At 40.5% G+C, this 13,888-nt stretch overlaps 1 long non-coding RNA gene across 2 annotated transcripts in view; it reads left to right on the top strand.

Moving 5' to 3' along the window:
• Positions 1-13,888, top strand: part of LOC106527246 (uncharacterized) — a 116,625-nt gene that overhangs the window by 63,121 nt on the left and 39,616 nt on the right. The window lies entirely within an intron of this gene.

The raw sequence follows: 13,888 nt of genomic DNA, 5'->3' as shown, positions 1-13,888 counted from the left end.
TCTTACACATTCTGAAAACAAGATTATTATTCTTACACAATCAGTTCTTGTTTAGTAAATCAGTCTCAAAACAAGATCAAAAAGACTTTTTGGCTGAAATAAGATTTTAAAACTTGGTTTGGTGGACAGTTTTTGCAGTGTGCGCACACACACACACACACACACACACACCTGGCCTCGCTCACATCAGACATGTAAATTTGACTTAAGTGCAGTCGACCCCAGGTTGCATCAGAAAAAGACGTTTGTCGTAAACAACTGCCTGATCTTTAGTGTGTGTTTGTGGTGACCCCTGCAGAACGGAGCGGCCCAGAGAGAGCAGAGAAACAGCTTTTGTTCATCAGCTGTAAGATTCCTTTGGGATCACTTTGTTTTGATCACATGGGACGAACATGTGACAGTTTAGAGGACCGCCGTCGTGAACCCACCGACCGCTCTGCTGTGTGACGGTCTGTAAAAGTTCTCTGCTGTAAATCCAGTTTTCAGATGAAGTTTTGCTCCGTCAGGCTCCTGAAGATGATTTTGGCAGGACGTTGCAGGACAGGAAAGGAGAACTTTACAGATGGCCTAAATAAGAAAACAGATGATTTTATTTCATCCATGAAACAGCAGCTGCTCAGGTTATTTCACATTAGAAAGAAAGTTCTTGCAAAGTTGTCAGCTGCTTTCAGAAAGTGCATCCGAGGTACGCAGGGTGTATATTATTCTACTTAATGCTCCATCATGGCCACTATGTTTTCAACTGCTTTAAGTGGTTTATTGATCGAACTTCTTTAAATGAGAGTACAAAACGGCTGAGGGTTTAAAAGCATAATAAACTACTATTAAATTATCCTGGGCTCGTAGGAGAAGTAAAGGAGGAATAAAGATAAAAGTGCGTGATGTAAAAACTCGTGTTTCTTATCACTGGATGTTTCCCAAGCTGAGAATCATGACCACGCTGAGCTCTGGGGACGATTTCTCCGTGTTTTCAAAATCCCAAACCGATCATGTTTTATTCAACTTTATTTTTGTTCATATTTTAAGAAGACAAGACAAAAGCAAAAGACAGAAGATTAATGAGGAACAGATCTGTAGCTTTTGTTTCTTCTTCTTTGCTTGAATTCCTGAACATAAAGTTTCTGTGTTTTCAGCAGACAGTTGAGTAATTTTGCACAATCAGTGAAATTATTGCTACTTTTGTCCAGATTAGGTAAACACACATGGTTTACAGCGGAGTACCCTGTCGTAAACATCTCCAGACTAACAATCACTTCTCGTTTTAACAACAAACGCTCAGACAAAGATGTTGAACAATGTTGATCTGATGCTTCACCAACATCTACTAAACAGAGCTTCATCCAGGTTCTGCTCTCCCAGACGTCACCAAGGTGACACATCGTAAACACTCGCTCCTCCGTGAGAACATGGATTTATGAACATATACAGTTCCAGACTTTTCTATTTTCCTTTTCGCTACATGTGGAGGCCGACGTTCTGGACTGGGTCCAGCTGGGCCTCTCCCACCACCGTCTTTAAACCCAGAGCCTGTGGGAAGGACAGTTTACTGGGCTTTCCTGGACTCTAAAATGAAAGCTTTCAAGTCAAGAATAACTCACCGTCACAACGTAAAGAAACCACAACCCCCAGAAGTCACAGTAAATCTATTTGTTGCTCATATTCTGCTTGTAAATACTCGTTATTAGCTGGAACACACATGCTGGGCCTCATTAATGTCTGCAGGATTAAACATATCGCTGCAGTTTTATGTAAGGATTCTCCAGGTCCAGGCTTTTTCTCTAAAACTAAGCCAGTTAGTGGTTTTTAAACATCTGCGGTCTTAAACCCCCCCAGTTAAAGCCCACTGGATGTCTCAGCTTACCCAGAAACAGGTGATAAGGAGAGTTTGGAGTTTAATACAAGGAAAGTATACAGACAGAACAGCCCATTCTCACTCCCAACTTGTCACATATTGATGCTTTTCCAAGGTTTCCTCTGCTTCTGGTTTTGACACGTCGCGTACGAGATCCTTTCTCTAACCCCACTACCTAAAATTAACCATGGACCCCAACTCAAAGACCCCTATATTTTGTGTCTTGACGCGTCAAAACTGGARGCTGAGGGAACCCAGAAATGCCTGGTGGGTCAACAACTGATGCAAAGGGGTTACATGACACGTCAAAATAAGACGCAGATGGAACCTTAGATAATATGTGACGGGTTGGGAGTGAGAATTTTGAAATTCTAAAAGGTATTTAAAGAAATTTCACCAACACAGTTTTCATTATGTAGAATACTTTTTGAGTGTAAAACATTTCCACAAATAGAATTAGATAGAGCTTTATTATCATTGTACAGAGCACAATGAAATATTTCATTATTTAGCTCACTGTTCTTAAGTTTAGCTCATTTTTACTAGTTTTTACAGCTGTGGTAGAGTGGTTAGGAGAGTCGTCCTGGAACCGGAAGGTCGCCGGTTTGATCCCCGTCCAGTTGACTCAGTCGTTGTGTCCTTGGAAAAGACACCTTACCCGCCTTGCCTACTGATGGTGGTCAGAGGGTCCGGTGGCGCCTGTGAATGGCAGCCTCGCCTCTGTCAGTGCTCCCCACTTCTTATTAATCCTAATTTTGTCCATTTTCATTACCTCTTTGTGCAGCAATGAAGCAACTCGTTTATGTCGAAGTTCTCCTTTATTAGAACCAGAGTTCCCAAAAAGTTGGGACTTTAAATATAAGCAGACTTCATTAACCCATATTTTATTCACAGTTGAATATTGTAAACAGTTGGAGGTTTTAGAGTTGTCTTGTTTCAACAATCCCAGGTCCAGATTGTAGGATTTTCTGCTGGATCACAGTTGATGCCATTTTAAATGTGGAACCTGCTCATTCCAGAGGCATTAATGCACCCCCATACCATCAGAGAGGCCGGATTTTGAACCGTTTGCTGATAAGAAGATGACTCTTCTCCTCTTTATGGAGGATCTGGTATTTGTGGTTTTATTTGATTTGTCAGGCCACCGAACAGTTTTTTTTTTCCTCAGTCCATTTTAAAGGAGCTTCGGTCCAGAAAAACTGAAAACAAATATAACTCGAGTACCTAAATACTACAGAACACCAGAGTTAATGCACCAGTTAACTGCATCACTCAGAGCCTGACATGGTTGCTTCTATGAGATGTTGTTGTGATGATATTTATTTTCAGTGTTCCACATCTTCTCCTTCAGGTTAAAGCATCGCACCATCATCAGCATGTCTTTTTCCCTCCTGTTTGTCTTTGTATTTATCTTGGGAGTGATCACAGTGATTGGTTTATTTTAAATTTTGTCTCACATACACATCTCCAGGCTATTCCATGATTAAAACAAGCAGCAGTGACACTGCCATATGGGAAGCATCAGCTCTCAAGTTGTCATTTCCTTCCTCTGGATTTTCCCTGACGTGATGAAGAGCCGCTGCTTCTGCCCACTCTCCAGTGCCCCTGCCCTTTAGAAAGGTCACCTCAGGTCATTAGGCGGGTTGCCCGTGGGCCAGAGGTGGTCTTTGAACTCATCGTAAAGCAAAACGAAGAAGAAGAAAAAACTAATACCTGAGTTTGTTCCTACGAGGAAGGAGGAAGGAAAGGCTCAGTTTAATGGATTGTTTACTTTGTTTATATAAAGTTGATCTTTTCATTTGTAGAGTTGGCCTCTGACTCAATCAGTCAAAGTATCAATTAGTGCGCTCGGGTTTAGGTAAACAAATTAATAGTTTTAGATTTCTGCTTTCCCGACGGCGCCCCAAAAGAAAAAAAAATTGCACTGATGAGTGAGAAATCTGGTAGTAGGTTGAGTTATCGTCGTAGAAAAACAAATTAGTTAAATAAGCAACACAGGTGACCGTAAAGCCCACAGAGCAGAAAGTCCAGGTTCTGGTTCTGGTTTGAAGAAAAGACGAGAGGATTTGTTTCAGTTGGAGTTTAATCTATTTCTCCATGGCTTTTATTTTAGTTTATATTTAAACTCATGACTGTTAAAAGGGACAGTTTCAGTCATGATTCTTGTTTTATGCTAGCCTGGTAAAAACCAGACCCTCGTCCTTCACTTTGCTTCGTACGAGGGTCTGGACTCTCGGCTATAGAGAGGCGATTCTTGCTGGAGGCGTGGCCTCTGCTGAAGCATAAAATGATTGGATCGGTTGGCTGCGTCGTATGTGTGCCAGCTCCACTGTGAAGGAGGCTAAGCTAAGAAGCTAACTGGAAATCGCATGTGCTGTGAACAACCCTACTGAGAGGAGAGAAGTACCGAGCCGAACCAGGTGACTGTAAATGAGAGCTGCTGCTTTGTCAGACAAATTTATTTTAATTTGGAAGCCTTATCAACACAGATTGGCTTCATTCACTTCCTCCACTGCCATTGCTATCCTAACTAGCAGATACTGCGCAGAACATCGACGTCATTCAAAACGCCGCCTTCTGTTTGTTGATTGACCCGGACGAAATTTCTCCTGAAGAAATCCTTCACTGGACTAAGTGTAATGCTGCGTTCACACCGAACGTTATTTCAGCTTCAAAATCGCAGCCAACGCTGAAGTTTGAAGCTTGTGCACTTTGAGGTCAGACGCAGGACAGCTCTTGAAGCGCTGCACGGCAACAGCCGCCCCGCGACAGCCACCCCACCCCTCCCTCCTCTGTCGGGCTCTGTTTAATGTCGGGCSAGGAAGTGGCTTTGCTTTATTTACAGAGAGCAAGAGCATGTCACGTTCATCAGATAATTAATTCATAATTAATTCACCAGATAATTCAGAGTAGAGGCTCACAGCTCGCTTTCAGGACTATTTTTGTCCCGAGTCCAGTCTGATGAGRCGCTGCCACGCATTGGTGTGGATATCTCTGTCAGGACACCGACTGCAGGCACTCGATTTCAGCTAAAGAGCTCCTCTCCATCTGTTTCAGGTTAGTGGACATCATTCAGTAAACTGTCCCGTCGGGAAATATGTCGCTACGTCACACAGTGGAGTCTCGCTGATTGGTTGACGCGACGCGTCGAGCTGCAAAAGTTCAGATTTTCTAACTTCAGCGATTTGTGCCTCAACGCTCAGATCGTTCAAATCGTTCAAATCGCYCTGCTCTAATCGCGCTTGAGGCGCCGCAGCCCTTCCCGACGCTGATTGAAGCGCGTCCACCATAGACTTTGCATGTAAACCTGATGCTCCTGATGCTGAAATCACGTTTGGTGTGAACGCACCATAAGGATACGGTACCATCCGACACTGAAATGTCCGTATACATCACAGATACGGACAATATCCGGGGAAATCTGCATCGCATCCCTCACGAATTCTATTTTCACATATCCCCACATTCGGACCTCAATGGATCCTGAAAAATCCTAAAATCCAGATACCGATCCGCGAGATATCTAGGAAATGTGTGCGTTTGTGATCCCTCACAGTTCCTGCTTTACATCTATCTGTATACTCGCGGCATCCGTGTTTTACAGATGTCCATCGGATTTTTCTGGATTCTTTATTTATGCAATCTGCGAGGTATCCGGGAAATATGTGTGTGTGTGTGTGATCCTCACGGTTCATGCTTTACATCTCTTTGCATCTTTGGCGCATCATGTTCACAGATCCACGGCCATACATGATGGATGGCTGTCGGATAGTTATGGATTTTGCACAAATCACCTTGTGAATACCAATAAACAGTACAACCAATGAAACCAATAAACAGTACAACCAATAAAACCAATAAACAGTACAACCAATAAAACCAATAAACAGCACAATTTCAATAAGAAATTAAATATCAGTATTATAAAATAAAAACTGTATACTAGTCTAGCAAATAAGATGTTTTGCACAAAACACATATGAATATAAACATATTCAGACATAAAAAACACACCAAGACTTTTAAAATATATATTTTTATTAACGCACACACACACACACACACAAAACGAGGCTGCAGACTCTGCGATCAGAGGTGTCAAAACTATTCACGTTCATTAGTCAGGTAAAAGTATAGCTAAGGTTTAAAAATACTTTTTTAAAAGTAGAAGGATTGACTCAAGCTTTTTARTCAAGTAAAAGTACCAGTTATTATAAAAGTGCAAGTGATGGGTAAAAACCCTACTAAGGACCTTTTGAAACCCCAGTGACGTCATTGTTTGCATATTTGTTAATGAAATGTCATTTAAATTAAAGAGCTAATGTAATTACAGTAAGAACTTTGATGTGCATTCTGCTGGCATTTAACTTTTAGGATAATAGTAGAAATGGTTGTGTCTTCATATAGAGAGCTTTTTACCTTTACTGCTACTTTGAGTTTGGCAGAATATTTTCTAGTCAATAAAAGAAGTGCACAAACAAAATGGTTAATGATACTAAGGTCATTTATTCAGTTTAAAAGAGAGGTTTTCTAAATCGACACAATTGAGCCATACAGTCTCAGCAATACTATGTGAAACGTATGTTGTAATATGTAAGTTGTTTTGTTTGCTCACGTCAGTGTGACACCCGTTAAAGTAAAAGCATAATCGAAATTACATTCATCAATTCAATTTATAAACATTAATAAAATAGTAATTCATGCTCGAAGAGAGCGCAGAGTGAATGAAAAATCATATCTGACTGCACATTTACTGTCAGTGTTTCCTGAATGTGGTGAATATGGTTTTCCTCAAAAGTTCTCTCTGAGGCCTGACAACACGTGGGCTCATCCTAACATACATTACACGAATGACCTATGAAATTATTCTGGAAACAGTAGATAATGATAATTTCAGCTTCTTAATGAATCATTCAGAAAACGTGTGATTTTTCTGTTACTTTGTGCAGATTTCAGCTACTTTAAAGCTATTTTTAAGATGGTGAAGGTAAAATGTATTATGTTTAACCCTGATTCTTAAATGGAGTAAATGTTCTTTATTGAGATATCTGGACTATTTTTATAATCCAAATGCATAATTACATATCTATGTACGATGATTAAACTGTGATTGATGTGAACAGATTATTACAAAGGGACGGATTAATAATTTCAAAGTTTCACACATGATTATTAGGTGGATTTACTTTTATATTTATTGAAATTATTCAACCACTCAATAAAAATACAGTTTGTTTTGTCACCGATGTGAAATTCACATCATAAATTGCCTCCCTCAGGTGTTTGTTATTGTTGGAATGGAGTTATTCTCCAACTGCAGACTTTTAGTTTCAGGGATCCTGGGGCTTTTGCGCTTTTAATTGGAACTTGACTCCGCCCCTTACAACTCCTGTCAGCTTCATGAACTTGGCGATCACTGTTGCCGTTGTGTGCAACAACTTGTGCAGCAATAAAACAGGTAATTTTCACTTTAGTGTTGCACGTCATCAGGTTTGTGTAGCCGATTAAACTGTATACTTGTTTTCCTCTCATCCCACCGCCGCGGAGCTGAAAGGACACCTTYTAAAGTAAAGGAAGGGGATTAAGGAGCTCCTGGTTGTTGGCAGCTCAGAGTCAGGCCACTCTGATCAGTAGAAACCACAGAGGCTGGCTCAGCTCACAGACACCTCCTAATGGCCTTCTCACAGTGGGTCCTGACCGTCCTACMCTTGTGTAATAAGAAGCATGTTTGAAAATAAAACAGGCATGCTAAGGTCTCCAGCTGGGCGTAGTTTCTACAGTTCGGCTGGGAAAAAAACAGAGAACTGTTAGATGTGAAGTACAGGATACGTCTCAATAAGAAATCATCTGCTTGGTGCCGAGCCAGAGATCCACTTCTGTGTTTTCACTCCCGTATCGGTGCACTTCACTCCCCTCCTCTTGGGTTTCTGCGTCCTGAGTGGGCTCATTTTTGTCCTTGGGTTCAAAGTTAAGAGTTTGATCTGATCCCCCTCCACTCCCCCGTAGCTCAACATGCTCCGTCACATAACTGAACCTTTATTTCTCCATCATTAACACTGTTAAATATAAAACCTGATCAAAAAGTCGCCTCTTTAGGTTTTTGTGTGACTGTGGAATGAGTTCTCACCTCAAAACAACCGTGTAGTTTCTCCTGCGTGAATCATTTCCTTCACGCCAGCTGTTTACTGAGTAAATAATGAATAAACTCTGTTGAAATGTTTTTTTATTTAACACAAAAGTGGATATTATTTTACAAAGCTCTCCTGAATCCGTCTTGTTTTGAGTTTGGATTTTTTGGTACCAACAGCTGGAAATTTACCACAGAAGAAATCTAATTACATCTTTTATTGAAAACATGTTTTTAGAAAAACTGGGAGGTCCTGTCTGACAGCTGTTTGATATAATTTTTTCAAATCTTATTTCTTCCCTGTAGATGTTGGTTAAAGTTCTCTGATGCATTATATTTTGTTTTATCAATGCCTGGGATTTTCCCACACAGTTTATGACAAAATTCCCACAAAGACAAAGTCTCGCATCAGAACCTGATKTCTCAGTATTGATCAAAAAAACCCAGGACTGTTTGTTTTGGATGAAGATCATAATTAGAGCAATGTGTTCAGAACTACTAAAAGAAGAGAAACCTTTATTGTGGAGAGAAAATYTAGAGAAAAGTGAAACGTCACTGTTTCTTATCAGACTCTGCTGTGTTCAGAAACATCCACCCACTGCTTACAACAATTATGAACAACCTTAAACTATTCCTTTCACACCAAACATGAACAAAAACTTATTTTTAATAAAACCCAGAACAGAGAGTTGAAATGTTATTTATTGTAGGTCTCACCTCACAAAGTCTCCTCAGCCCCTGTGACCGGGGAGCCTCTCTCCTCTCGGCTTAGTTTTATGAGAAACTMTGATTCAGAAAGGAAAGCTGTCCTCTGTGAGGCTGAGGTCTGAATCTGAGCTTTAACACTCTTGTAACCACTGGCTGCACGTTGGCCTGTCTGCTACTTTTTATAAGGCAATTATATAAACTTAGCGTTTAAAAGGCTAAAACGTCTTGTTTCTCCTCTGTGTCGGCCATCTAGAAATTTCTGTGGTTCTCATAAAGTGACTGAAAGCTGAAGGAAGCGGAGACTTCTGATATCATAAAACCCTGCTCTGCTTAACTTTTTTGATTTTTCTTGCCTCGGAGGTTGATGTGCAAACATTTGGTAATAATTTACCTGATGTATACTGTTTGATTTTGTGAGCTCCTCTGACCAGAAATCATTTGGTAATCACATTTATATTAATTTCTATACAGTAACGTAATGTCTTGTGCTTTTTGTTATTTCTGCTGGAATAACATCATATGTGTGCCAAGACACGTGATTCATTCAAGACAACAAAAGGYCAACATTAACTTTAAATGTGCGCTAACATAATTTAAAGAAACCGTTTAAGGAATGCTTATTGTCTTAGTGTACAAATATGTGAGTTAAATTACAGTTCAACCAACAATTACGTGCTGACGGTGCCACTTCTGGTTCAGAAACATGTGCTTCTGCTTTTGACAGGCCAAAACATCGAACCCACTCATTCTAGACGTGATAATTAGTTTGATTGTGGAGGAATAAAGTGCTCCAGATATACAGTATGTAAGAGAGCGTGTCTGGATTTGGGTAAATGAAACACTGCAGACCAGTTAGAAGCTATTAAAGGTTTAAAGACATCGAAAATGAAAGACGTTTTGTGATTACCTGATTTTCAGACACTTATTTAATACTTTGTAATTGATAACAGTAAAAGAATCAAAAAGTCTCTATTTAGTTTGTTATTTGTTTTAAGAATTACTTCCTTGTTTACCATGACATCATACCCTGACCATGTGATTCAGGGCTTCAGGCCCAAAATGGACCAGCTCTGTTTGCATGTTACATGTCTGCACATAAATGTTCAAATCTGAAACCAGAATTGATCTCATGCACCTGATTCAGGCACGCGATCAAAAACGTTAGCTTCAGATGGTGACCCCGACGGAATGTGTTCATTCTGAAAAATGAAGTAGGGCGCAGGTGCAGTTTTACTGATCAAAACCAGTTAAGTTTGTGATTTTTGTGAAGGAGTTCAGCTTTTCATGCCATAGAGTCACGAGGAGGTTTTCACCCAGAACGCAGACAGAAACAGGGAGTTTGGAAAAACGACTGAACCCATCCGCTGCTTCGTGACAGGTTTTGCTGGAAGAAAACTTTTGAAGGGAACTTCTCTGGTCTGAGATCGATCAAAGCTGCCACAAACCAGGATTATTGACCTCAGAGTTTTCCTCCTCTCTGACTGCTCTGCTGCCGTCACTGAGAGGTAACTGATCCTGTCAGGCTGATATCGACTGTTGAGCCAGTCGACTCCTCCTCCTCCTCCTCTTCCTCCTCCTCTTCCTCCTCTTCCTCCCTGCTGAAAGCACAGCTTCTATTGATCTTATTCTTTAAGTGTTACCATAAATTCCCTCCCCATCAGTTTAAACTGGACGGTGCTTTATCCACCCCATGATTAACAAAAACAAAAAAAGGAGAAGCATCTTCTGTTCTTCATCCCTCCTCCACTCCACCTCTGCATCCATCCTTTCCCCGTGTTTTAACTCACTTACCTGTTTATGCTTCACAGATTCCTGCAGAACAGAGTCTCTGCCAAACAGATTAAATTCACCTGTAATTTGTTTTTGATCCCGTCTCTATCCGTTTTATTTGCTTTTTGGAAGCGGTGCCGCCGTCTCCGTTGTTGATAGCCGTTATGCACTCAGTGTACTTTTAAATTTTTTTTGTTTAATTCCGAAAGGGAAGCAGTCGTTTTATAGCAATCACGCTCTGACAGAAAGGCTTTCCATGAAACTTAAGTACTGCTCCTGAACAGGCGGCTTAATGGACTACAGATGAGTTTCAGCAGTGCACTGAAGAGCTGGGTGACACAGCTTTAGAAAACACATTATGTGTTTGCTGGAAGAAGTTAAAGTAGTTTCTTTATTTTGTTTAATTCTAATATAAGTTAGTTAAGTTGACCCACTCAGAGAGATGTGCTCCATAAGATCAACAATTGTGATCACACAGGTTCACTTGTCCAGGTCAGAAATTTAGGTTTGATAAATCYTTTTTGCTTAAGTTGGAAACAAAAWCAAACAAAAAAAGACAAATCATTTCTCACATAGAAGGATCTAAAACTGCAATAATAACCTCAGTCTGGAGCCGATTTTATAAAATGTTGAAAAAAGTGATTTAGTGTTCGCCTGAGTTTAGTTCATTTTAACACAGAACACTTGAAAAAAACAACAGTTTGTTGGTAAAAAATGATCATCTTAGCTGCTCAGAGCTGGATTTCTCCACAAACCTGTTGTTTTTCTTCAGGATGTGGTAGGAAGAGTTAAATTAGCTTGAAATGATCTAAGCAGTGATTTGATCAGTTTTTCAAACCCAAAGCAATTTTCACAGGAAGTTTAGATGAAAAAAAAACACAGCCAGTTAACTGATTATTACCTCAGAGGACCAATGACCACCCAACACTACCGCTGCTCTGCTGTTTGATAAACCTGGGGGGTGGGGTGGGGGTGGGCTACAGAAAGATAAATCTTTTCATCWACAGCTGGATATATGGTTTAAAACAGACCGAAATCAGAGCAAAAACACAACATCGTCCTAAAATCKCTTAAAGAATGAAGAGAAAATCTAAAGTGGTTCCCAAAGTTGGGATCGAGACCCCATGGTTGTGAAACCCCAAGAGAGGGTCTGAGAATCAGAATCAGAGCTGACTGATCTTTTACCTTTAAGGTAGACTTTACTGTTTTTGCTTCTTTTGCCTTTAGCTAGAGTTTTTCTGGCTTTGACTTTTAGCTAGCATTTTACTTCTTTTAGCTTTTACCTGATGTTTGGCTTTAAGTTTTAACACATTTATCATTTTCCATTTAATTTGCTGCTTGACCTTCACGATGTAGGAATGTGAAGGTGAGGTCTGGCTCTGGACTCAGGACTGAGGGTCTGCAGCCATGTTTCCATCAATGTTTTTTGTGCACATTTTGAAGCATCGCATTAGAAAAGGTGGACAGAAACGGCTTCGTTAGTTTTGCTAAAAAGTTGAGGTGGTTTTTGAATTTTCTGAAACGAGTTAATGCTCAAAAGAGGAGATGGAAACCAGTTGCAGGATAAGTTCTGASGTAATGAACATTTACCTCCYTCCAGTAATTGTAGCCGCTGCAGCTGGATCCTCCTCCCTGATATTCCCARAATGTGAAGAGAATTGCGTTTCTTTTTTTTTACATCTGTGATGTCAGCATGTTCCCTCAGCCTGCAACATCTGTGGGTCATTAGTTTCATGTGATGTGATCCAGAATTAAATATGAATATTTGTTTTWATCTAGTTTTAAAGTGAATCTTTGGCTGGGAAATAATCATGTGTTTGACTCACAAAAAAAAGTGTAATTGAAGTAACTTTTGTTTTATTTTCCTTCTTACATCATGTGCTCCACACTGTAAACTAGAAAAATCAAACAACTTTAATAAGAGCAGTAKACTGAACGTTATATCCAGAGTAATGTTTGAGCTGCCGTTCTTGGCAGAACGCTGCAGATATAATCACTCCGTGTTGTTCCATCAGGAAAACCAAACGAGACAATTTTTTTTATGAAATCGATCAACAAAATGTAACACAAACATATTAATATCGCTGTCAAATAAACACTTTTATGGATGACATGAATCATTCCCGTGGAAGGTTTTTGCACGATTTGATCCGCTTGAAAAAAAAAAAACCTGTGAGTTTTTGTTTCACTGAGGATGACGAGGCTGTGTGTCCACTTCCAAACAGAGAGCAGAGGTCAGACAGCTCCTCGGCTCGCTGAGCACACACCAGCCCTCGCTGACCCCTTTCACCAGCATCTCCATTAACCAGAGCCGTGTGATTTCATTACACCGGGCCTAATTGTGTTCGCTGTTTCTCAACGTGCTCCGCTAGAWACGGCGGCAGCGCGAGGAAACACAAGACGCTAACGTCTGCGGGGACACGGGAGCAGAGGGGATGTCYAAGCTTTTATTCACGCGCTTTTAAAAAGCTCTCTGTGCCGAACCTGAGCGCTTTCCCCTGCGCAGGGCTGAGAGCGTGCACGCACCCAGAAAATAACCTCCAGCCTCGGCGTCGCCTCACACACAGGCCACAACATGGAGGGTTCTATGAAACAGACACTTTTTTTTTTTCAAATGGTTCTAGATGTTCCTGCTGCAGAGTTTACTTTACATGGTGAAGTGAAATTAATTTAAAGGGGCGTCATGTAAAATCAACTTTTTTGAGCTTTATATCATGTTATAACATTATCCCCTCATCAAAAACATACCCAGAGTGTTGCTTTGACTCATTCATGCATGTTTGTGAAATCCTGTAATGTCCTGTCCTTCAGGAGAACAAAAACAGCTGGTTGGGCTTAGAACCTCCTTTTAGGAGCAGCTCCTCCTCTGGGCTTCTCCTCCTCACAGACTACTTTTGCGGTCCCACGCAATAGTATTGTGTTAACCTGCAATACCTTTTGCCTTCCCTCGCAAAAGTCGTTTATCACTGTTGTGCCTGCCGGTTTATTAACAAACTCACGTTTATTATTAGCGAGTTAGCCTACTGCTTAAATTCTGCTTCAGGATGAATATATAACACAGCCACACATGGAAGTGTGTCACATGCTGATATTTGAACACAGTGCAGCCACACAACATCAACGTCAATTTCATGAACTGTGGCAACACATCCTGTATTGGTAACCGGATACTTCAAAATAAAAGTCTGATTTAATTTGGTTCATATACAAAACGAACTTTTGCGTGGGAATGCAACACAATTTTGTGAGGTAACGCAAAAATATTGCAAGGTATCGCAAAAATATTGTGAGGTAACGCAAAAGTGTTGCGTGGGAACACAAAAGAAAAAAATCCCCCCATGTCACCTCATGGGCTCCGTACCTTCTCTCCTCATAGGGTTTACACGAAAAAAAAACTTAGGAAAAATGGCAAGTAAGATTTTTTTCCCTCC

This window comes from Austrofundulus limnaeus, unplaced genomic scaffold (assembly GCF_001266775.1).
Source record: "Austrofundulus limnaeus strain Quisiro unplaced genomic scaffold, Austrofundulus_limnaeus-1.0 Scaffold4, whole genome shotgun sequence".
Lineage (NCBI taxonomy): Eukaryota > Metazoa > Chordata > Actinopteri > Cyprinodontiformes > Rivulidae > Austrofundulus > Austrofundulus limnaeus.
Note: the sequence above shows the minus strand (reverse complement) of the source record. Positions and strands in the feature narration are given on the sequence as shown.